Source organism: Marmota monax, unplaced genomic scaffold (assembly GCF_021218885.2).
Source record: "Marmota monax isolate L192 unplaced genomic scaffold, Marmota_monax_Labrador192_F-V1.1 WCK01_AAM20220418_F8-fsc00133, whole genome shotgun sequence".
In the NCBI taxonomy this organism is placed as follows: Eukaryota; Metazoa; Chordata; class Mammalia; order Rodentia; family Sciuridae; genus Marmota; species Marmota monax.
Window position 1 is genome coordinate 2,899,819 of NW_026694821.1, and position 24,496 is coordinate 2,924,314.

The window sequence follows — 24,496 nt, forward strand, 5'->3', positions numbered from 1 at the left end:
TCCATAGAAAAATTTCACTTTGCTAATGTGCTTTTTTTCCTCTAAATTGATCTATAAACTAACAACAACAAACTAACAACAAAAAACGTATCTATTTTTATAACTTATTTCTATTCAGTTTGGAAAATACATTTTTAAGTCCTCCCAAACCTCTTCTTTCTCTCATATATATGCTGATGCTCTGCAGATGAGCTGTGGCTAATGGTAAAACAAAAAACAAAACAAAACAAAAAAAATCTGTTTTTTCTTTTTTTTCTTTCAGGGATTGAACCCAGGGGTGCTTAACCACTGAATCATGTCCCCAGTCTTTTTATTTTTTGAGACAGGGTCTCCCTAAGTTGCTTAAGGCCTCGCTAAGTTGCTGAGGCTGGCTTTGAACTCAAGATCCTCCTGCTTTAGACTCCAGAGCCACTGGGGTTACAAGCATGCACCACTATGCCCATCCTAAAACAAGACTTTTTTTTTTTTTTCAGAAGCATGATGGTGGGGCTGGGCAATGGGTAAAGGAGAGGAGGCTTGGCAGGATATCGATGGGAGGGTGCAAACTGAGGACATAATGTAGGTTGTTAGAGTCTAAGGACTCTCGATTGAGTAGATTGAGAAAGGCAAAGAGGTGGGACAAGCCATGGAATATCATTGCAGGACCAGGTAGAGCCAAAGATGCTCTTAAAGGAGCATGAGAAGGAATAGAAACTTCTATAGCTGTGGCAGAACCTGCTATTGTTGCAGTATCCATTATTTCCCTTTTTTCCATATTGGTGGAGTTTTTAGCTGGATGCATGGCCAACCATGTAAAGACTACACTTGCCAACCTCTGTGGCAACTATTTCTTTAGGTCTCTGAAATGTGTCTGCATGATCATTCTTATTCAATGCATGTAGGAAAAAGACAATTTAAAGAAAGGAGTGATTGACGGAGAGAAATGCTACTAAGAGATCAAATAAGATGAGGATCAAAAGATATCCTCTGGATTAAGCAACAGAGAATTCACGGAGACCATGGTGAGAACATTCCCAAGGAGTAGTAAGATCAGAAGCCCAGTTGTAAGAGAAGACCCAGGGTAGAGAAAGATGGACAGCAAATATATGCCCTTCATTAAGTTTAGCTGTAGACTACTCAGTGGTAGAGTTCTTGCCCAGCATGCAAAACCAAAAAGGTTACCTGTAAAGAAGACAAGAGGTAAAGATCCACATAAGGTGAGAATGAGAATACATCCTAATCGTCATTTCTTATGTTTTCATAATGACTAACAACCTACATAATGTTTTACTTATTGGCGAATATACAACAAACCACTCCAAAGCGTAGTGACTTCAGCTATAGTAACTCACTTCTCTGGATTCTGTGGGTTGATGGGCAGTTCTTTGCTTCATGTAGTGTGGGCTGGAGCACTGGGATGCCTGTTCGTGGGTGCTACCTGCTGCAGGAGCTCAGCTGGAGCTGTCAGCCAGGGCTCTGGGTTCTCCTCCAGAGGTCCTCGCTACATGGTTGCTTGTGCTTCCTCACAGCATGGCAGCAAGGTTCCATGAAGAAACATTCCAAAGGTGCAAAAAACGTAAGCTGCTAGTGCTTCCTAAGACTTAGGCCTGGAACCAGCATGACATTACTTTCACCACATTGCTTTGTTTCAAACAGAACACAGGACAAGGGGAGAAAAACTGCGTAAGCGCATGAATACATCAGGCACCGGGACCATGAGTAATAATCCACCCAAATAGAAATGACCCAGAGAGGTGGGAGAGATGACAAGGGGCAGGAGAAAACTCAGGGGATGGGGGCATGTTTTATCTTGATTATAGTGATAATCTTCTTATCGTGATAATTATCTTGATTATAGTGAAGAGTTCCCAGGTCTTTATATACACAAGCTTTAAATGTACACAATTTATTGTGTACCAGTTACACCTCAAGGCAGCCATTTGAACAAAGAAAGAAATCTACTCCCTGGAAAGAAAAATCTTTCACTAAGTGGAAGTCTATACATTCAGTGGAATATTGCATAGCAATTTTCAATGATAAAGAGGATGAGCCCGGCAAGGTGGCTCATGTCTGTAATCTTAGCAACTCAGGAGGCCGAGGCAGGAGGATCACAAACTCGACGTCAGCCTGTCTCAAGATAAAACAAAGAGGACTGGGGATGTAGCTCAGTGGTAGATATCCCTGGGTTCAATCCCCAGTACTGGGTGAGGTTGGGTGGGGAGAGTATGAAAAAAAAAACACTGAGAAATGTTTCTGATATACTGACAAATGAAAAAAAGCAGGTATGAAATTCTGGGTTTATTGAAAAATTTGTACAAATATGTATGTGAGGGCAAGCCCAGAAAATCCTATTCAAGATGAAAATGCCTTTACCAGGGAGGAGGAATAGCATGGATTTTCCCTGTAGTTGTCCACATGTTGTCCTGGTGCTGCTTTTTATTTATAATTGCCCTCTTGATCCTTCCATGTTTACATTCAGCCTGTTGTCTGAAGTCCTCAGTGGGTCAGGCCTCTTTACTCAGCCTTGAACAGCATGTAGCTGGCCACTGTCGGGAGCACTCGTTTCCTGTGTGGTTCCCACGTGATGCAGGGGCTCTTGTGCCAGGCTTGAGACGGAAATAGGGCTCTCGAGGAGTGGCACAGCTCTTCTGTGTTCAGTTGGTCCTAATAACAGGCTTGCTCCTCTCCCACCTGGGCCTGTCACATCGGCTACATAATCACTTCCTAATCAACCCTTCCCTTTCCATTTTCCTTTTCACGACACCTTTCCTTTTCAGATCCCCTGGCTTAGCCAGCTCTGGTGTCTGGGCTCTGGTGGTCTTACTGTGCTGCTCATCCACTGTTTAGCAGAAGCTCCCTTTACCTTGGCAGGATCCAGCTACAGCCGGTGTCTGCTGCTAAGATTCCCTTCTCCCCCTCCCTCTTGCCTGACACATTATTTTTTTCACAACTGAAGCTACTTGAGGAAACCTGCTATACTCTTTCCTAGGTGTCAAACCACCACAAAGGCAATTTACCAGGAAGATGGGCTCTGCAGGTGCCCAGCAACAGGGAGAGAAGGGAGTCAGGTCTTTTCATCAGCCCCTATTGGCTCCAAGTATCCTTTATACCTGCTGTGATGATGCTCTCTGCTTAAGGTCAGCTCTGCCTTTCAGCAGGAGAAGCACCAAAAGACAGGTGATGGCAGGTTGACATTTCCATCCTCATAGACCAAATTGCTGTCGACATGCCCAGGATGATGTGTGGGCAGTAGAATTGGTAGCAAGAGCCAGAGAGGTGACTGCCAAGCCCCTGCCACCTGGCTGCTGTCAGGGGTGGGCAGAGAGGAGTATGTGAAGAATGCGGGGTACCACATTAGTAGCCAACCCCAAGCCATGTGTTCTGTAGGGGAGGTTCTTCAACTAAAAGCAGGCAGCCTGATGTCAGTTAAACTGCTCCTTGAGGTGGCCATTGCTAAGGTTCAACCTCATAAAACACAATGGCCACTGTGCTGTCAAACTGATTCGCTCTTAAAATGCAACTTATTAGGCCAGGCTCGGTAGCAAGCAGCCTGGACAACTTAGTGAGCCCCTCAGCAACCTTGCAAGACTCTGTCACAAAAATAAAATAAAATAAAATAAAATAAAATAAAAAGGACTGGCACGAAGCTCAGTGGTAGAGCACCCCTGGGTTCTATCACCAGTCCCCAAATATAGTGATTTTTTTTTAAGGGAGCTCTCTCAGTTTCCAGCAAGGGCCGTGATCCACATCCACTCACTCCTGGAGAAATTTTAGGTCTTTGTTCTGGGCTGTTTCCTTTGTCTCTGCAGTCCTTGAGTTCCCCCTCACCATAGCCTTTCAAAGCCATCCTTTCTCCTATTTCCCTGCTTACATTTCCTCTGCCTCTCCCCCTGTCTTTCTGCTCTAATTAGCACAAAACTTTTTGCAGAAGTACATTTAGCAAGTGACACTTGCTATGACCAGTTCTAATGCTGAGGTTCAGTTTGAAGCAGAAATGAAAACCTGATGTGAAACAGCCTACGACCCTTCCCTCCTCTGCCAGGGCAAGTAAAAATCCAAGTGTGTGTGTGTGTGTGTGTGTGTGTGTGCGTGCGCGCGTGCACATGTGCACACCCACTGGCCCGTCCCATGCATCCTGGAAAGAAATGGAATGCCAAACAGTTCTCTTTCTGCGTTCATGACTTGCATAATTTGAAAATTTGTATGTCTCAAATTATTTCATTATTACGTAGATGCATCTGCAGCATTACAAAATGATGGGAGAAAATCATCATGTTTGACACCCAATGAGTTAAAATTGTATTTATTCCTCATCCAGAAAGTTTCTTTGCAAGGAGAAACCAGATGACTTTAGGAGTTAAATTTATACATACATTTATACATGAAGCTGGGACTAGTGGGCACACCTGTAATCCCAGCTACTCAGGAGGCTGAGGCAGGAGGATCACAAGTTACCCAACCTGGGTAACTTAGCAAGACCCTGTAAATCAAAATAAAATAAAAATACTGGGGATGTATCTCAGTAGTAAAGTAATGTGAAGGCCTTAGTTCAATCCCCAGTACTGCAAAAAGAGAAAAAAAGAAAGATGCTAACCATAATGTAAAATGATGATGCTTGAAATCCTTCAGATATTCTAAGTACTAGCAGTAAGGATGTTATGCAGTATTTTATTTTAGTTTTTACAAATTGAGAAACTTAAGGTCAGATGGGTCTCAATTTCCCCAAATCCCAGATGCTTATAGGTGAGGTCCTTGGAGGCCATGTCTGTTGTGTAGAAACATCTTTGTAGCCCCATTATGTCTGGTGTACAGTAGGGACTCAATAAATGTCTGTGGAATTTAACTGGTTCCAGGAAAAGACCAATAGTATTAATATATTGAACATGGACATCTTTTTTTTTTTAAAGAGAGAAAGAGAGAGATAATTTTTTAATATTTATTTTTTAGTTTTCGGTAGACACAACATCTTTATTTTATTTTTATGTGGTGCTGAGGATTGAACCCAGCGCCCCACGCATGCCAGGCGAGCGCGCTACCGCTTGAGCCACATCCCCTGCCCGAACATGGACATCTTTATTAGGACAATTATTTCATAAATGTACAAATCCTATATTATTTTCTTACTATTCCAGTAACCAAAGGGGAATTAGCTGAGCTAGCGACAGCAGCAGTTAAATTAAGACTGCCTTATTTTCCCAAAGGGATCCTATCTTCACATATGGCATCAATTTCTCAGAGTTTGTGGGACAATTAGGAGTATTTCATACAATGTTGTAGGGATTTACCTGTATTACTCATCTTAACTTCCTTCAAAGTCCCCAAGGATATAAGTTCAGGTGTGATTATCGTGACACCTGGCAGGACTAAGGGAGGCCAGAGTGTTGGTGTTGGGTTAGTCTGTGACTTGCTATCCAGCTGTATATCAGAATCACCTGTAGAGCATCATAATATCTATTGCCTCCATCCCTCCCTGGACCAATTAAATCAGGTCTTGGGAGTAGGTCCTATAATTTAAAACTCTCTAGAGAGGTCTCCAAAGAAGAACAAAGAATGGATGGGTGGGAAGAGAAAGCATTTCGGCTTTCTGCCCACTCCTAGTTTGCTTTCAGCCAGCAGTACACCCAACAATGCTCAAAAGTTGGTGTTTTCTTTGATTTGTTCTTTTTAGTTATACATGACAGTAGAAGGTATGCATTCTATGTATACTTACATGAAGTGTAACTTATTCTATTTAGGATCCCACTCTTGTGGTTGTAGCTGATGCAGAGAGTCCAATTAATTCTACTGGCTTTCCTATTCCCCTCCTTCTCCCTTCCCTTCGTTTCCCCTTGTCTAATCCAATGGATTTCTATTATTCCCCCACCACCACCTCCCTTGTTTTGGTTTAGCATCCATAAATCACAGAGAACATTTGGCCTTTGGGTTTTGGGGGATTGGCTTATTTCACTTAGCATGATATTCTGCAGTTCCATCCATTTACCAGCAAATGCCATTACTACATTCTTCTTTATGGCTTAAAAATATTCCATTGTGTATACATACCACATTTTCTTTATGCATTCATCCATTGAAGGACATAGGTTGTTTCGATAGCTTGGATATCAAATGTTTATGTGTCCCTCATCAACTGGGGCTGTTGCTGTAATGCAGATTTGGATTCAGTAGGTCTGGTCCACTGGTGCAGATGTAGTTTGTTAGCAGTCCATACTTGCATAGCAAGGATGCAGCACTGCACTATCTGATTTGGTGGCCACAAGCCACCTGTGGCTGTTAGGCATGTGACACATGTTAAATATGGGAGGCCATTGTTTTAGACTAAGTTCCACCAACTGGGCCCCAAAAGACCAGATGAAAACTCATTATGGAACTACCCCTGCTAAAGTTCCATATCAACAAACCCAGGCTAAATTCTCTGACTTTCGGGAGGGAGAGAGCCAAATTCCCAAACAGGCCAGTTTCAATTGGTGTAATAATCAAGTTTCCTCTGGTTTAATCTTTACACAAAGAAGGTAACCTGAAGTAATCTGATGTTAACTAATCAATTATCTTTCGACTGTTCTGTCTCCTTGTCCCTGCCTTACAAGAAAAGTAATTTTGAAATGACCAATCTGATTTTTGTTTTTTGTTTCTTCCTTTTCCAGCCTCCTCTGTTTATAAAACCAACCTCTTCTGCTTAGCTCACTTTATTCTATGGGATGGAACATTTATTTATGGGATGAAGTATTGACCAATTCTAGAATTAAAATCAGTTAAGATCTTTAATTGAAATTTTTCCTTTTGATACCAATCCAAGTTAAGATGCACTCTAAGTACAAAATAAATGCCAACTTTTGAAGCTTTAGTTAAAACATATGTATCTTAATAATTATTTTTTATATTGATCACATGCCAAAACTATAATGTCTTAGATATATCCAGTTAAATAAAATATACTACAAAATTTAACTTCATCTGTTTCTTTTTTTTTATTTTTTATTTTTTTTTTATTGTTGGTTGTTCAAAACATTACATAGTTCTTGATATATCATCTTTCACACTTTGCTTCAAGTGGGTTATGAACTCCCATTTTTAGCCCATATACAGATTGCAGAATCACATCAATTACACATCCATTGATTTACATATTGCCATACTAGTGACTGTCGTGTTCTGCTACCTTTCCTATCCTCTACTATCCCCCCTCAACTTCATCTGTTTCTTCTTCCCTGTTTAAAAAAAGAAAAAAAACAAAAACAACTTTGCTACTAGATCTCTAGGTCTGGAGAAGTAGCTCAATGGTAGAGCACTTGTCATGTGTGAGGCCCTTAGTTCCATCCCCAGAACAGTAGAAAAAAGAGAGAGAAAAATGAAAAAAAAAAATTTTTTTTTAGTGTGTGTGTGTGTGTATATGTGTGTTAATGGGGTGGAAACCAGGGCCTCACACATACTAGGTAGGTGCTTTACCACTGAGCTACATGCTCATCCCTTTTTATTTTTATTTTATTTTTATTGTGAGATACAGTCCTGCTAAGTTGCTCAGGCTGTCCTTCAACTTACAATCCTCCTTCCTCAGCTTTCCAAGGAGCTGTGTGCCACTGCACCCAGCAGATAAATTAATGCCACAGTCTGGCTGGGCACAAATCACGAGCCACTTAAGCAGGAACAAACTTTATTTCCGAATGCTACGCGCGCTGCCTTCTCTTGGGACACACCACACACCAACCGGAAATCCCTCCTCTGGAAATCCCTCCTCCGGCACTTCCCCAACCAATGCAAACTCCCCAGGAATCCCCGCGAGAACTCCAAAGTAGCGGCCTTCTGGCAAAAATGCCATGCGTCATCCCAACTCGGCTGTGGCCCTCAACAAATTAATTTAATAAAAAATAATCACAGATATCACTTACTATGTACCCTTAAGTACATTATATGAATTATCTTATTTGGTGATCACAATGGTTCAAGATGCAAGCATTACTATTAGCCTCATTTTACAGATGGGGAACTTTGCCTTCAGCTAACAAATGAAAAGGTTTAGGCTTGAGTTTTAGAAGGCTGTGTACTGTAATTCTACCACTGGTCACCACTACTACCAATCATTTGAGGGCTTTTTTGTTCAATTTATATATAGAAATTACAAATAGGCAAAGTGCAGCTCCCTTAGTATTAGCATCTCTGAGCGTTGAAGGCCAGCAGCACTCAGCTCTTAGTGTTATCAGCTCTCCTCCTTGCTGTCCTGACAACTGGAACCAGCAGCTACCAGCAACTCTCTGGGACTCCTCCAGCATCCAGAACTGGCAACCCTCCATTGTTCCCTCCTGTTTGCCAAGTGCTAGGTGCCCTCAATATGACCATCCCTGATTGCTGGCTACTTTCAATGTCAATGTCCTCAATGTTATGCTATTAGAGTATTAGGTTTAGCCTATTTTACTGGAGCTAGAAATCACAAATAGACAAAATAAAACCACCTGGAAGAAGCTTTATTAGGACTTAATCTGCAGCACAAGGGGCAGCAAAAAATGACTGATAAGGGTGTGGGGAAGGCTGCTTATATAGAAAAAAGGGGGCTCACATGTGCAGTGTTCTGATCGCTAACCACAGGTTTCTGCTTAGCTGTGGGTAGGGAAAGGGCTCCTTCTGAACCAGATTAGGGATAGGTGAAGCAGCTGCAGTAGGTGAAGCCATTCAGAGAGGTTACAGACAGAGTAATGTGGGATGAATCTGTGACTGAAGATTGCCACAGCCAAAGCAAAAGTCTCCTAGAGGCCACAGGAGTTCTGATGTCACATCTTCCAACCGTGAAGATGTTTGGGGCAGCTGTAGCTGTTGAAGCAGGGTTCCATCCCAGCATCTCAAAAAAAGGAGAGAAAAGAAAGATGGAAGAAAAAAAATAAAAAGTACCCCTCAGGGAGCACTGGGTCCTTTTCTTCTGTCTTACCACCATGGAGCAGAGACCACAGGCAATATGATATACCTGCCTGGAGCTCATGCCCTCACCCTGTTCTAGAAGATCCTATGCTTAACCAGAATTCCAGAATTGCTGAACCATATGACCCTATGTGGGTCTCTTCCCTGGATCTATCCCCCCAAGAGTGGACTATAACTCTAGAATGTTCCCCATTGGTCTGAGTGATGGCTGAGGGCAGCCTTCAGGGGGCTATGGATGGAGGTTAGGTGCAAAATTCCATTCAGAGAAAGATGAACCTGGGTAGGAAGAGAGTTGGACAGTGCTGGAGCTTCCAGTTGTACTCTTGCCCCAGCCCCCACTAATGTTAGGAGCAGATCTCGGACCAGGATCTGATGGCAAGGCCCGGGTGCTGAAGAGCTGACTGAGCTGCAGGTGGATGTCCTGGGTGATGCCATTAACTTAGACTTTCATAAGCTGCAGTTGAGAATACTCACACAGCACTTGGTAGCTTTAAGGCCAGCAATCACTGGTTCTTTTATTCCAGTCTTACTTACTAATATCTGTAACACTCAAGTGATACATCACACTGTACAAAACTAGGTTAGAGAAAGACTAAGAAAGGATGGATGTGGCCCCAAGGTTTCAGAAGACTGTCCTAAAAGAGAGCAGATACAAGTGCAAAAGTGTCACTGCAGGTGATCAGATAAGATTGTGAACCAGCCTAAGAACTTGTTCAGGCCACAGAACAATTCTGGGCCAGAGTCTGGACAGTAGGCAGTTACAAAGCATGTCATATCCAGCAGGGTTATGGATCTGAGCAGCAGCCCTGGAGACAATGGGAAGATATAGCTCTGATTTAACTCAATAAGTTCACAGGTGGTGGTGGTGGTTGTCATTATTATTATTGCAGTAGGGATTGAACCCAAGGGCACTCAACTACTAAGCCACATCCCTTTTTTGTATTTTATTTAGACACAGGGTCTCACTGAGTTGCTGAGGGCCTCACCTCCCTAAGCTGATGAGGCTGGCTTTGAACTCACAATCCTCCTGTTTCGGCCTCCTGAGCTGCTGGGATTACAGGCGTTGTGCCACTGCACCCAGCTCATTATTCATTAAAGAAAGCAGATTTTCAGTCCCTGCTACTATATGTGTTGCAGTAGACCTCAGCCACCTGCCAGTGCCTTCTTTCCAAGTTCTTATCTTGTGAATTCAAAGAATGAAATTCATGGGCAATGAAGAGTGAACATAAAAGAGTAGGATTTATTCAAGTGAGGAGAAAAGAAGCTGAGGTCCTGCTGGGCGAGTGGGGAACCGATAACATGTTGCCACTTAAGAACACTAGTCGAGGGGCTTATATAACTACTGGTTATATTGGAAAGGTGTTAAGGCTATTGGTTTGGCCTGCAGTATTCTGATTGGTTAGATCTTGAGTCTGTAGCCTTCATTCAAGTCTGTTCAGCCTCCCTTTTCCTGCCACCCAGGAAAAAGGAGTTGGCTGGAATGTTTGGAATATTTCTACATTAAATTCATGGGCAAAGAAAAGTGAACATAAAAATAATTTCATGAAGTAGCTTGTTCATTTAGAGAAACTTCTTTTGGGGTGGGGTCGGGGGCATTTTCTTAGCTGTCTGCTTCTTTTACTATCTATCCTATTTTATTCATTAGCACAAATAATTTATTAGTTTGTGCCTTGTGATTGTGCTGTGCATCTGGTGGTTGTTTACTTGTACAAAAAGGTATAGAGCCATCCTGCTTTGGCATCTGGACTCAAAATGGAGTAACTCATGCTAAACTACTGCTCTATAAAATTGGATAACTTAGGGTCAGGCACAGCTGGAAACTGCTTTTCTCTATGGTTTCTGCTCTCCACAGTGGGCCTTGTTCTAAGTTTTGCTGGTCATTCTGGCCTTTGAGACTCACCTTCTACCAAAGAGAAAAGCATTGCTGCAGCTGTGCATGGGGCCAGCAGGACTCTGACTGCGGAAGCCCCCTCCCTGCCTTAGTCATAGGCAGACAGGAAAGGTAGTGCTTTCCCATCCCTGCCTCCCAGTTGACTGCTCTGTGCTTAGATCAAAATGATCTGCCTGGTGGAAAGTGGTCCCTTTACATTTATTGGAAAACAAATAAATGAAAGCCCATGTAGAAATAAACCACAGTGCTGAGACTTAAAACACCCCACTATCAGTAAGGAATCACCAAAATTGCAAACAATTTAGTTTTAAGATCCTAATTGGCTTTATTTTCGATTCTGGAATCAGGCAACATTTCAGTCAATCCTAAAATAGAATAATTGTTCCAATGATCCAAGCAAAGAAGTTTGGTTTTATAGACAGAATAGGCTTGAAGGAAAACAAAACCAAAAAGCTGATTGGCTATATTTCTCGTAAGGCAGGGACAATGTTAGAAATGCCCAGGTGCTGCAAGAAATCAAACACATGCTTGCAAGTGGGTCTGCAAGGCAAACTTTACTTATGCCAGAAGGGCATGCTACCTAACCTGACTGGCAAGCACACCTGGTTGGGCAGTCTGCCTGCCTTTATCCCTAACATAGCACTTCCCCTTTCCTGATAGGAGGGGCTCAGGTTACAATCTATGCAATTAGCTAATTTCAAAATTGGAGTGGGCAAAGGGAAAGGTTATAATTAAAATGGCTACAATTGGATCTTACAGCCCAATAAAATCTAAATGCTACATTCTGAAAATGGACCACTGAACTCTACTTCTCAGAGACAGGGAGACATAGGACCATAACTGGTAGTTAACATCAAATTATTTTAAACTGCTTCTTTTGTGTAAGAATTAAGGCAAAGGAAGCTTCATTATTACACCCATTGAAACAAGTCAAATTTGGGGAAATTTGGTTGTTATATCTCTAATCCTGATTTCTTGAAAGTTCATGTAAAGAGTTTAGTTTCATCTTGGTGAAGTTTAGCATGAGTGAGGCCATTTTGGTTTTTAGTCTGATGTGTTAGGAGGTAGTGCAGAAGCTTAGTCCAAAAGTGGACCCCTATAATGTTTAACTGATTCCATTTTATAGTTGCAGAAAGATGCAAAAAGGAAGAATAATGTACTTGAATTTATCTGTAGAATAATGATGTTGGTGATCTATGCCCTCAGCCTTGTTTGCTGAATACCTGGAGAGCATCTGCAAGTCTTACAAAGGAAGATTCTGGAAAACAGAATAATCTCAGGACCCCTTCTCTTGCTGGGCCAGGAACAGAAGATCTTCAGGAGCTAGATCCCTGGGACTATCACTGTGGCTGTGAAGAATTCTTGTTATTCTTGTTTCATTTTATTTTCTCTGCCTTCCCTAGGTTTGTCCTGGGCAATAGATGGGAACAGTTTAATTGACTCCAGGACATGCAATTAAATTGTCCTTGTATCTAGAAGCCTGTCTTCAGCCTTATCCTGAATCTCAGGTCCTTGCAGCATTACCCTTGGGGGTATTGATAAAATAAATTCTTGAACATTCCCTGTAACTGCATGTGATTGTTGCCCTCCTCCGACTGGAGAGGGAAGGAAGAAAACACAGCGGGGGCCAGAGGAAGAGTCTCAACAGCCTTGGAGGCCAGGGCAGGGTGCAGACAATCCTTATCATCGGTGAGATCAAAATCTGAGGCAATTAGTTTACTTGGCAGCCCTTGTCCGCCTGTGGGTCAACACCGAAAGGACGTCCAGGTAATGAGGATTTTTGAACTCTGGAATGAGTTTCCAGGATGGGATACAATTTCCTTGCCTTGAGGTCTTTAAAGGTGGGTGAAAGATTCAGGGAGGATTCAGGGAGGATTCAGGGAGGATTCAGGGGGCAGATTGGCTGCACAGAGAGGGAAGAATTACTTTTGCATCTTGCTGAGGGAAAGAGGAGCAGATAGCTGAATAGAATCCATCTTCCCTTCCCTTCTCTATCTTCTCAAGCAACTAAAATAAACCATGGCAGCAGTAATGACTGACTTGTGTTGTGTATTTCCCCAAGACACTCACACTCCTTCAATTGGTGCTGACAGAGGCAATCTTAGATGGGAAGTCTCCTGTTGTTAGCACTCTTGGCAGAAGAGACCCTAACAGGGTTGGTACCCGTGCCTGTAGCTGGCTGGCATAGGACCCAGAGCCGGGCTCTCACAGGTCTCTTTTCAACTGATTTTTGAGGCTGTGAATCTGGTGGAATATTATTGCTGGAAGGGATTCCACTACAGTTTAAATTGCATTTCTGAAAAATTTCTATTTATTTTAAAAATAGATTGTCCATATTATCTCCTGTGAACATTTGCCAAGAGGGCAGGATAGCTTGGCTTGTAACGAGCCTTATTATATATTTTTTTCCCCGAGAAAATCTTGCTAAGTTGCCCAGGCTGGCCATGAACTTGTAATCCTCTTCCTCCTGCCTCTATCTTCTGAATTACTGGGATTACAGGAGTGAGCCACCGTGTCCAGCTGAGCCTTCTTAGAATTGATGCAAACTGCAGATGCAATGAGAGAGATGGGGTGGGGAGGGAGGGAGGGAGAGAGAGACTCTCCTTAGCTTAATTGCATGATTTACTTAACTGTCAGGTAATGCCTAAGGGGCTTGACTCCAAACCAGAGAACTCAGAGGAACATATTGTTGGGAAATGCCCAGCCTTGCTGGAGGCAGGTAGACCAGATGATCTAATTATAGCTTTATCATCTTGAACCCTTTCTTTAAGAAATATAGAATAATAAGTCAGCGTGGTGGCACATGCCTATAATCCCAGCAGCTGGGGAAGCTGAAGCAGAAAGATTATGAGTTCCAAGCCAGCCTCAGCAACTTAGTGAGGCCCTAAGCAACTCAACAAGACCTTGTCTCTAAATAAAATATAAAAAGGGCTGAGAATGTGGCTCAGTGGCTAAGCACCCACCCCTGGTTTCAATCCCTAGTACCAAAAAATATATATGGATATATATATATATATATATATATATATATATATATATATATATATATAGAGAGAGAGAGAGAGAGAGAGAGAGAGAGAACGAGAGAATATATACATATATAGAAAATATATTTAGAGAGAATAAAAGCACATTTTTTAAAAATCAAAATCTCTTTAATATCTCTCCTGTGGATATCAACTCAAAAAAAAAGAGGTAGCCAAGTCTCTGTATTCAGAGGAGATTTCTGTTTTGGAGGAAGGTGTCAGGGGACTGATCTAACATGAAAGTCAGCTGCCAGTTTTCACCTCTTGATAGATTATAAAATGTCCTGATGGCTCCCCACTACACCTGGCTATTCTTCTTCACTTTAGGTAGCAAACTTATTACCCAAAACACCAAGGATAGAGCAGGGGTTGTAGCGCAGTGGCAGAGCACCTCCCTGGCCTGTGACAGGCCTTGGGTTCCATCTCAGCTCTGCAGAAACAAGACAGGTATAGATTAGCCAAGTCTGTGAAAATCAGGAAAATAAATATTTACTATACTTTAGTGTTTATAAAACAAAAGGTGGTTTATTTCTTCAGTGGGAAATGTCAATCCAGGCCTTGAAAAAAGGCAGTTATATTTTTCTGCTTTAAGGTTTTGGTTGTGCATGTAACACTTACGTACACACATATATATGCATGGGTATTTTCTTTAGATACACGCTGTTCCCTGTATAAATAATCAAGTGTGTGTGCCTACGTATGAATATGACCTACACGTTAAAAACATTGGCACAGGCTTGGAATGTAACTCAGCAGAACTGAGTTTCAGCGATTTGTTTCATTTTCATAGAATAAGAGCACCTTTAATTTTACCCCTTTGTAACAGAAGGTGGGGGTTTATGGCTGTAACACCAAAAAACAAGGGTATGGGTGTGCGTGTGTGCATGTGTTTATAATCTGAGAAAGAAGTATTATGGTTTGGATCTAAGATGTTCCTAGAGTCTCCAGTGTTGAGGACGTGGTCCCCAGTTCACAGCACCGTTGGGAGGTGGTGGGACTTTTAAGAGGTGGGGCCTAGTTGGAGGAAGTCAGGTCTTTGAGCTTGTACCTTTAAAGGGGTATGGAGTCTGGGTCTTCTTCTCTCCCTTTCCCTTCATAGCCATCATGGATTAGGTACCCTGTCATGACATTCTGCCTGACTACAGGCAAAAGTGATGGGCCAAGAGACCCTGGGCTAAAACCTCTCAAATCATGAGCCAGAATAAATCTATCCTCCTTTTAAGTTGTTTATCTCAGGTTCCTCCTCCTCCTCCTCCTCCTCCTCCTCCTCCTCTTCCTCCTCCTCCTCCTCTTCTTCTTCTTCTTCTTTTTTTTTTTTTTTTGATGATACAAGGGATTAAACCCAGAGCTGCTCTACCACTGAGAAACATCTCCAGTCCTTTTGGTATTTTTTATTTTGATACAGGGTCTTGATAAGTTGCTGAGGCTGGCCTCAATTTGTGATCCTCCTGCTTCAGCCTCCCGAATCACTGGGATTACAGGTGTGCACTACCACACCCGGCTATCTCACCAATTTTTCACAGTGACAGAAAGCTAATTAACACAGGAAGGAAAGATTTTAGCAGAGCTAATTGGGTGGTGGAGTTTTCTAGAAGGTAACTTGCCTCTTGGCTACAGGAAAGAAGGAAGTAGAAATGGAAGGGGAGACCTGACTGCTCTGAAGCTATGCTCTGGTGGGAACCTCTCTCTTGGAGGAAGTCAGTACAGTCCCACTGCAGGGCAGGCTGGTGATACACCCCAATTTTTTTCTTTTTAATTTATTTATTTTTTATACTGGGGATTGAATCCAGGGGCTCTTAACCACGGAGCCACATCCCTGGCTCTTTTTTTATATTTTATTTACAGACAGGGTCTTACTAAGTTGCTTAGGGCCTCGCTAAGTTGCTGAGGCTAGCTTTGAACTTGCAATCCTCCTGCCTTAGCCTCCCAAGTAGCTGGGATTCCAGGCATGCACTATCGTGCCTGGCTTTGATACATAGATTTTTGACCTAATTCCTTGCATAGGAATTTATGGAAACAATTGGACAAGCATGCAAAATGGAAGTGTTGGGATGCATATTAGTGAAAAATTCAAGCATGGAGACAACAATATAGCATCTGTCAGGACAAGACATTACTGACTATCCATTATATAAACCAGACTGCATCCCCACCATAGAATAATGAACAGTCATTTAAAAGGTGAGGTAGATCCATATTTCTTTCCTAGAAATATATAAATAGAAAACCCAGTGAAGCTATTTTTTTTTTTTAAATAATGAGATGACACAGAGTGAGTAAGAGGAAGAAGAAAGAGAGAGGCAAGGTTGAGGCAGGGGAGGATGATTACGTTCTCTAGAACTGACTGCTGCCAGCAGGACTTGGACTTGAACCTGGGAATTCTGCATGTAGAGTGAAGGAAATGTGCACCTCCAGGAGCCCCAGGAATGCTCCTCAGTGGTCAAGCAGGTGTGCTTTTGGAGCAGGCCTTGCAAGGGCGTTCCCAGGACAGGCCCAGCTGTCTGTGTCCTTCGTCAGACTCCTGCCTGTCTGGGAGCTCTGCTCTTTGCTCCAGGGAGGGACGCAATCTGGAAAATGATTCATGTGGATGTGGAGGTGATTCATGGAGTCATAGGAGCACCGTGCATGGCTTTATATTAAAAAGGAGCCATTCAGAGATATACTTGGTGTGCTGGAAGGAAAGTAAATCTGCCTGACCACAGGAAGTTAGAGTTGTACCAAAACTTTGGATTGTACAAAAATTTCACCTAGCAATTCTGCTTTTGAGCATTTATTCCTGGATTCAATTCCCAGCACCAAAGAGAAAAAGAAAGAGAGAAAGGAAGGAAGGAAGGGAGGGAGGGAGGGAGGGAGGGAGAGAGAGTGAAAGAGAGAAAGTTAGTTATCCCAAGGAAATAACCATAAATATATAGAACATTTAACTATATGAATATTCATTAAAGCAGCTTTTTATAATAATGAAAATTAGGACTCACCTCCATGTCTAAGAATACAGGATTAGATAAATTTCATTAGCTCCCATCAATGGAATGTATGATCTCCCCCCAAAAATATTGCTGTATGGGTTATGTTTATTGTCATGGTAAAATGTTCATAATATGATGTCAGTATAAAACTAGGTCCCAGAATAAAATTACTCCAATGTTTAAAAAGGCATAATAAGGGCTGGGGTTGTGGCTCAGTGGTAGAGCACTTGCCTAGCATGTGTGAGGCACTGGGTTCGAGTCTCAGTACCACATAAAGATAAACAAATAAAGGCATTATCCATCCACAACCAAAAAATGAAAAAATAAATATATTTTAAAAAGGCATAATAAAAGCAAAATGTTAAAAATACCCTGAATTATATATGATGATCTTTTTCTATCTTTACTAAATGTCACTTGAAAAATATATATATATATATTTTTGGTACTAGAGATTGAACCCAGGGCCTCACACGCAGAGCGTTTGCTCTACCACTGAGCTGCAACCAAGCTCTTTTTATTTTATTTTGAGACAGGGCCCCACTAAGTTGCTGAGTTGACCTCAAATTGTGATCTTCCTACCTCAGCCTCCCAAATAACTGGGATTACAGGCATGTGCCACTGTGCCTGGTGAACATGTCACTTTTGAAATTAGAAATGAATAATATTTTTATGCTTTTATTTTTTAAAGGCAAGGGAACCCAAAATATACCTATGCTATAAAACATCCTGTGCTATGGTTTGGATATGGCTCAAGTATGTCCCTCAAGGGTTCATGTGTTAAAATTTAATCCAATTAAATAGTAAGAGGGTGAAAATTTAGTCCAACTATAATATTTAGAGGCATAACCTTTTGAATGTGATTATAATTAAATCAGATCATTAGGTTGAAGCCCTCATGACTGAATCTGAGTGACCTTATAAGAAGAGGGAGAAATACCAGGATACATACATGTGTTCCAAGTCTCTTGCCATGTAATGTCCTGCATTGCCTTAGGACTAGCCAGTAAGAAAACCATCACCAGAGGTAGCCCTGGATCTTGAACTTCCAGACTCATGAACTCTTTTCTTTATAAAGTTACCTGGCCTTGGGTTTTTCATTACAGCAATGCAAAACAATGCTTTTAACTTCACAAGAACATGTAACCACATCTTTGTGCCTTACTATAACTCTAACACTTAACATAATTCTTGTCATGTGAAAATTGTTTGTAAATATTTGTTAAGTGTATGAATGAATAAATGTAAGGACAAGAAAAGTGGTAGTAATAGAAGGCTCAAGACAGAGGAGAAACTCACAACAAACTCTATATACAATTGTCTGGTCTCTTCCATGTCAATTTGATATTTAAGCTGCGTGGGATGGGACTCACTCATCTTTGGTTGCCTCTCAGGGCCTTTCCTATAGTAAGAGGAGCTCTATAAATATTGCATGAAACTATAAATGATGGCATCTCTTCCTCTAACTGGAATCATATCTATAGACTTCCCCACAGCTGCTGAATGCTTGCACTGATGGTAGATGATATGTAAGAACTGGAATTATAGTCATTGCAACAAGAAGTTATACTGTTGGGGAAGTTTTGCTATAAAGTAACAGAAAGAAAACAAAATAAGAGTGGCTTAAAAATTAAATCTATTTTCTTCGAATGTTGAAGGAATCTAGAGGCAGGCAGCCCAGGATTAAAATATAGCCCTATGGTGTCAAGGACTCAAGGTTCTTGTATCTTTTTCTTCGGCCACAAGTGGCTTCCAATCCCAAGTTCACCTCATGGTCCAAAATGGCTTCTGAAGTTCCATTTATTACACCAACATCCGAATCAGCAGGAAAGAGGAAGAGCTGTAAAGAAAGGACAGCAGCTGAGCATGGTGGCGCATACCTGTAATCCCAGCGGCTCAGGAGGCTGGGAAGATCACGAGTTCAAAGCCAGCCTCAGCAACTTGGTGAGGCTCTAAATAACTGAGTAAGACCCTGTCTCAAAATAAAATACAAAAAAGGGCTGGGGATGTGGCTCAATGGTTATGTACCCCTGGGTTCAATTCCCGGTACAAAAAAAAAAAAGTTAAGAAAGGCACACCCATCTCTATAAGTTACACACCTCCACTTATGTCCCATTGGTTGGAACTTTGTCAAGAGTCTGGTAAATGTAGATTTTACGCTGGGGTGCCTTTTCCCATCTAATGATTAGGGGGTTCTCTCCCTGTGGAAGGGAGAAGGGAGAACTGGCATTGGGAAACAAGGGGCAGTTTATGTCACTGAAATGTCCTCAGCCATCCTATCACTAGCCAACTTGATTCTCGTCAAACTTGCAATATCTGCTTGGGCAATGTAGGGAAGGTCACCATGACCATGGCTTACAATTACCCAGAAGCCTGAGACCGATGCTGACCAACAATGCCTGAGACCACAGACACTCTGAGTTGCACCTTGATGGCACATTTCCATTTCTGGCATGGTCTCCACTATTGTTGCAGGGGTGAACTGGGTCACTACCCTCTGCCTGGCAGAGTGGGGCCACAAAGTGCAAGTTATTCTTTTTCTCATGGCAGTGATACCTTATGTCCTATAGACCCTGCTGACTGCAGAATTCAAATCATCAGAGAAGTCAAGAAGGTGCAGGGAGGGATTCTCACTACACACATGAGGAAAGAAATAGAAGAGGCCAGTTTAAAAAGTTATTTGAGCTGGGCATGGTGGTGCAGCCCTGTAATCCCAGTGACTCGGGAGGCTGAGGCAGGATGGTCACAAATTCAAGGCCAGCCTCAGCAACTTAGTGAGACCCTAAGGAAAAGTTCTCCAAGAACTCATCACACCACCCACACCACTTCCTATAACCATCACGGACCCAGTCAGTGCCACCCTAACTGAAAGGCAGTCTGGGGAATCAATTGCCTAACTCTCCAACTAGGTTGACAACATCTTGTATTATGCATAGAGTTTTTTTTTTTTCATATTGTATGTGGACCTCTATATTTGTGACTCAATGCACCATATTGCACTGGGTGCCTTTGGCAGGAAGTGTAATATAACAGTAAAAGCAAACAGAACAGTGTATATTTGAATATGGTTTCTTTAATTCACTGTCATCTAAAAGTAACTAACCTTGCTGAATGTCATTCTCCTGCTAGGTAAAAGGGTTTGCAGGGCTACTGTGAGAATTAAATATGATAGCATATTTATAGCTCCTGGCCCTGAAGAGAGAGCCCCAGAGAGTTACCACTCCATGTAGTGTTCTGTATTCTGTTTGATGAGCAAGTGGTGTGTGGACAGAGTGGAAGGTAGCAGAGCCTGAAGGTCAAGAGCACAGGCCCTAAGTCAGGCACTGGGTCCAGATCTCCTGTCTACCATGCACCAATTGTGGGGCCTCAGAGAAGTTACTTGACCTCTCTAAGCTTCAGTTCCTCCATCTATTAGCTGGAGACAAGAACAGAATATATCTTCTAGGGTACATCTGGAAGAAAAGAGATAATGCACATAAATCACCAGACACTGTGTCTAGCGCCAAGTACACACATAGTAGGTGTCAGCTATTATGGATATTAATTGCATTTTTTTCTCTGTTGGCCCAGAACTAAACCCATTGGACCAAAAGAGCAAGCACATTTCCATGGAAGCTCTTTTTAAAAGACAAAGTCATGGGGCTGGGGTTATGGCTCAGCGCTCGCCTAGCACATGCAAGGCCCTGGGTTCGATCCTCAGCACCACATATAAATAAATAAATAAACAAATAAATAAAGTAAAGGTATTGTGTTCAATTACAACTACCAAAAACTAAATATATAAAAAAAAGACAAAGTCATTTTCAAGCCCTTAAAATACACAAACAATTATAACTGGAAGCAGCAGCATACCAAGAGTGGGAGCTAGGGTGGGACTTTCCCTGGATGGAGGCTACAAGAAGGTTCATAAACTGTAGGGATTTTTTTTTCCAGTGCTGGGGATTGAATCCAGGGCCTTGGGCAGGCTACATGATTAGGCAAGTGCTCTGCCATGGAGCTACACCCACAGCCTGTCTTAAAATTTTATTTTATTTTGAGACAGAGTCTCATTAAGTTGCCCAGGCTGGCCTCCAACTTGTGATCCTCCTGCCTCAGTGTACTGAGTCACTGGGATTAGGCGTGTGTCACTGAGCCTGACTTGTTTGCTGAGGTTCTAAATGATTGCTGCAATTACTACTGAGTTTTAGGAATGGATAGGTGAGCTTCAGGTTAGTACATCTGTAGTCCTTTTAATAAATGTCATGGACTATTGCAGAGCTCCCAGGTCTGTAGTCAGCCTCTGGCCCCCACAGACTCAGTTGGTAACATTTTGTAATCATTGGACTGGCTTCACTTTTTGCCTCTAAACCTTGAGAGGAAACAGTATACCCAGTCAACAAGAACTTCAAGTCAAGGGGAATTTTATTTATATTTAAAGTTAAAATAAGCCAGGCGTGGTGCTATACAACTGTAACCCCAACAACTCAGGAGGAGGACCCAAACTTCAAGGCCAGCTTCCAAACTTAGCAAGACCCTGAGCAAATGAAAAATAAAAAGGACTGGGGATGTAGCTCAATGCGAAAGTGCCCCTGGATTTAATCCCCAGTACAAAACAAAAAAGTTTTTTTAATTAAAAATAAAACAAAACTAAAATAGCTAACAGAGTGAACTGTGAGGAATGACACGGTTGTATTAGCTATTCAATGCTGTGACAAATACCTGAGAAAATCGCCTTAAAAGTAAAGAAGGATTTATTTGGGTTCCTGGGTTTCTTGGCCCCACTGTTTTGGGCCTGTGGTAGCACCGTGCCTTATGGTGGCAGGAAGGCATGATGGAGGAGGCCTCTTCATCTCATGGTGGCCAAGAGGGGAAAGGGCCAGGTCCCAGTATCCCTTTCAAGGGCACCTAACTTTCTCCTACTTGACTTCACGTCTTAAAGATTCTACCACCTCTCAATAACACCACAGGTTGGTGACCAAGCCTTTAACACAAGAGTCTTTGGGAGACATTTAAGATCCAAACCCTAAACTGGGAGCCATAGCACACACCTGTAATCCCATCAACTCAGGAGGCTGAGGCAGGAGACTCATATTCAAGGCCAGTCTTGGTAATTTAGAGAGACTCTAAGCAACTTAACAAGACCCTGTCTCAAAATAAAAAATGAAGAGGGCTAGGATGTAGCTCAGTGGTAAAGTGCTCCTGGGTTTAATTCCAGTACCTAAGCAAGTAAACAAATAAATAGATAGGTAGTTAAATTAAAATAAGTGATCTAAACCGTAACAACATAGTCACCCTTATCCATAGGAGGACTGTTCCAAGTCCCCTCCATGGAAGCAGCAGCAGATGCAAGCTCTATTCTTCCTGAACGGGTTCTTGATTGCTGCTGCAATGACTGCCCATGGACTCTCCTGAGAGTTTCCCGGCCTTCAGTCCTGGACTAGGAAGGTATCGTTGATCCCTCTTATTCTGAAGCTCCGGCATCCTAGACTTAAGCAGCTACTGGTTCCCCCGGCTCTCTAGCTGATGGTCATTGGAGGACTACCCAACTTCTGGTTGTGTGAGCCAATCCAATAAATCTCCTTTTTAGAATCCTATCTAAGCATTAATTCTGTTGATTCTGCTTCTCCTAAGGACCCTGAGTAATACAACTCCCAAGGTATTAATGACCTCAAACTAAATGTTGGTGTTTCTCAAACTGTGATGAATGACCAGTTTTGAAATTTTTGATCTGTTGCAGATTGACACTAATATACAACTTAGATCACTTGGGGGCTCATCCGTGTGGTTTATATCATCCAAATGTTCTTCACCTTGTTTAACAAGGTGTGCCCACTGATCACACCCGTGAATGCAGCAGCATTATCAAGTTGCTATAAAGGGTTTTAAACATTTGCTCTCAACCTCTCTTCTTGTCAAAGACTGGTGACAGTTTCCTATCCAGCTTTGGGTTGCTCCCTACCATGTCATACAGAACCCCAAGTGAAGACTTTCAGCCAGAAAAAAAAAAAAATCCCTGGGTAATTAATATGTTATGGTTTATATGGATCTTAAATGTCCCGCAAAAACTTATGCATTGAAAGCGTGGTCCCCAGTGATGATGCTTGGTGGAAGGTGGTGGACACTTTAAGAGGTGGGGCCTAGAGGAAAGACGCTAAATCATTCCAGTGTGCCCTCGAGTGGATGTTGGGACCTTTAACCCTTCTCTTCCCTCCCCACCCTACTACTTGCCTCCTGGCTGCCATGAGATGAACTGTTTTGTTGTCTTGTGCTCCCTCTCATAACATTCTGTCCCCACTCTCGCCTCAGGATTGAAAGCATCAGAGCTAACCCACTGTGGACTGAAACCTTGAACCATAATAAACCTTTCCTCCTTATAAGTTGATCATCTCAGGTATTTTGTCACAGTGATGGAAAACTGAGTAACACATTGTATAAGCACATTTTAGCCTCTGAGTTGCTTTGTCTTAGATTCCTGAGCATTTTCTGTGGGGTTGAGAGCATGGGTCTAACTCAGCATCAGTGCCAGCTGCGTGGCCTTGGACATATGCCTAAACCTCTTTAAGTGTGCATTTCCTTGACCTTAGAATGAGGAACATTCATGTCTAGTTCAGAGGAGGCTATAAAAAGGTACGTGTGTATAACCCCCCCCCCCATGCTGTCACATACAGAGTAAGCCCTCACGCATATTAGTTACTACTTCCCATCTCCCTTGTGGTTGTGGTGTGTGGGGTCAGGATGCACAGCTACCATAATGTAGCCCAGGACAGAGAGCACTGGGCCAGGAGGCAGAACTGTGGGCTCTAATCCTGTTTTCTGGTGATCTGGGTTGGGTCACTGTGCTACAGATGCAGTTATCGGGCCGTGACGGGGCACCGTCCTGCACACATCTTACACTGGGTCCTGCTGGAGCAGTGTCCCTGTCCTTGGGAGTCTCGCCTTGCAGACAGAGGGCAGCAGACAGAGATGCCGACAGAATACAGCAGGTAACCACATAGACTCACAGCAGTGACCCCACTTGCTCCTGTGGGAGTTCGTCTGCCTCTCCATCCTGGGGTTCTGAATGGGAGCGCACAAAATGAGCCTGAATTCGATTCCTGGGGAGGAGGTTACCCTCCTCCTCCTCGCTCCCCTTGAGGAGAGACTTTCTCCTCGGGATACTCTTGGCCTCCCTGGGCACTCTATGCCTGGCCTGGACAACGCGAGTTGTCCAGAGGTGAACTGAGCAATCACTGCTGCACTCTGCTTAGCCACTGCCTCTTTCTCTCAGGAAGGTCCCCTGTCAGGAAGTGGCCTTCTCCTGCCCATTGCTGGCCCAGCAGGGGGGAGCTTCCCCCGCTGGGTTTCACTTAGCAGGACCCTTCAGCCCTTCTTCTACTTCACCTTCTCAACTATAAAATATACAATTTGGGCACCATCTATTGGATCCTCTATTTCTCAGCAAGTTTTAAACTTGGTCAGGACAGGTCCTCAGGGACCTGGAGAGCTAGGCATCCTGTACCCTAGATGGACCACGAGCTCCTCGCTACAGGATCCACGATGATGTGGACATTGTTGTCCGTTCTCCTCTGGTGACACATAAATTGTTTTTTACTGACACTGGTTGAATGAATGAACAATGTCTTCTGCAGTGGTGGGAAGGGGGAGTGGGGTCAGAAGGGACCAAGAACTGCTACCGAAAAAGGGAGATGTTTTATCTGGGCTTGGAAAGATGCGGAGGAATGTGCACTGTCAGGCGAACGCCCAGGGTGGGC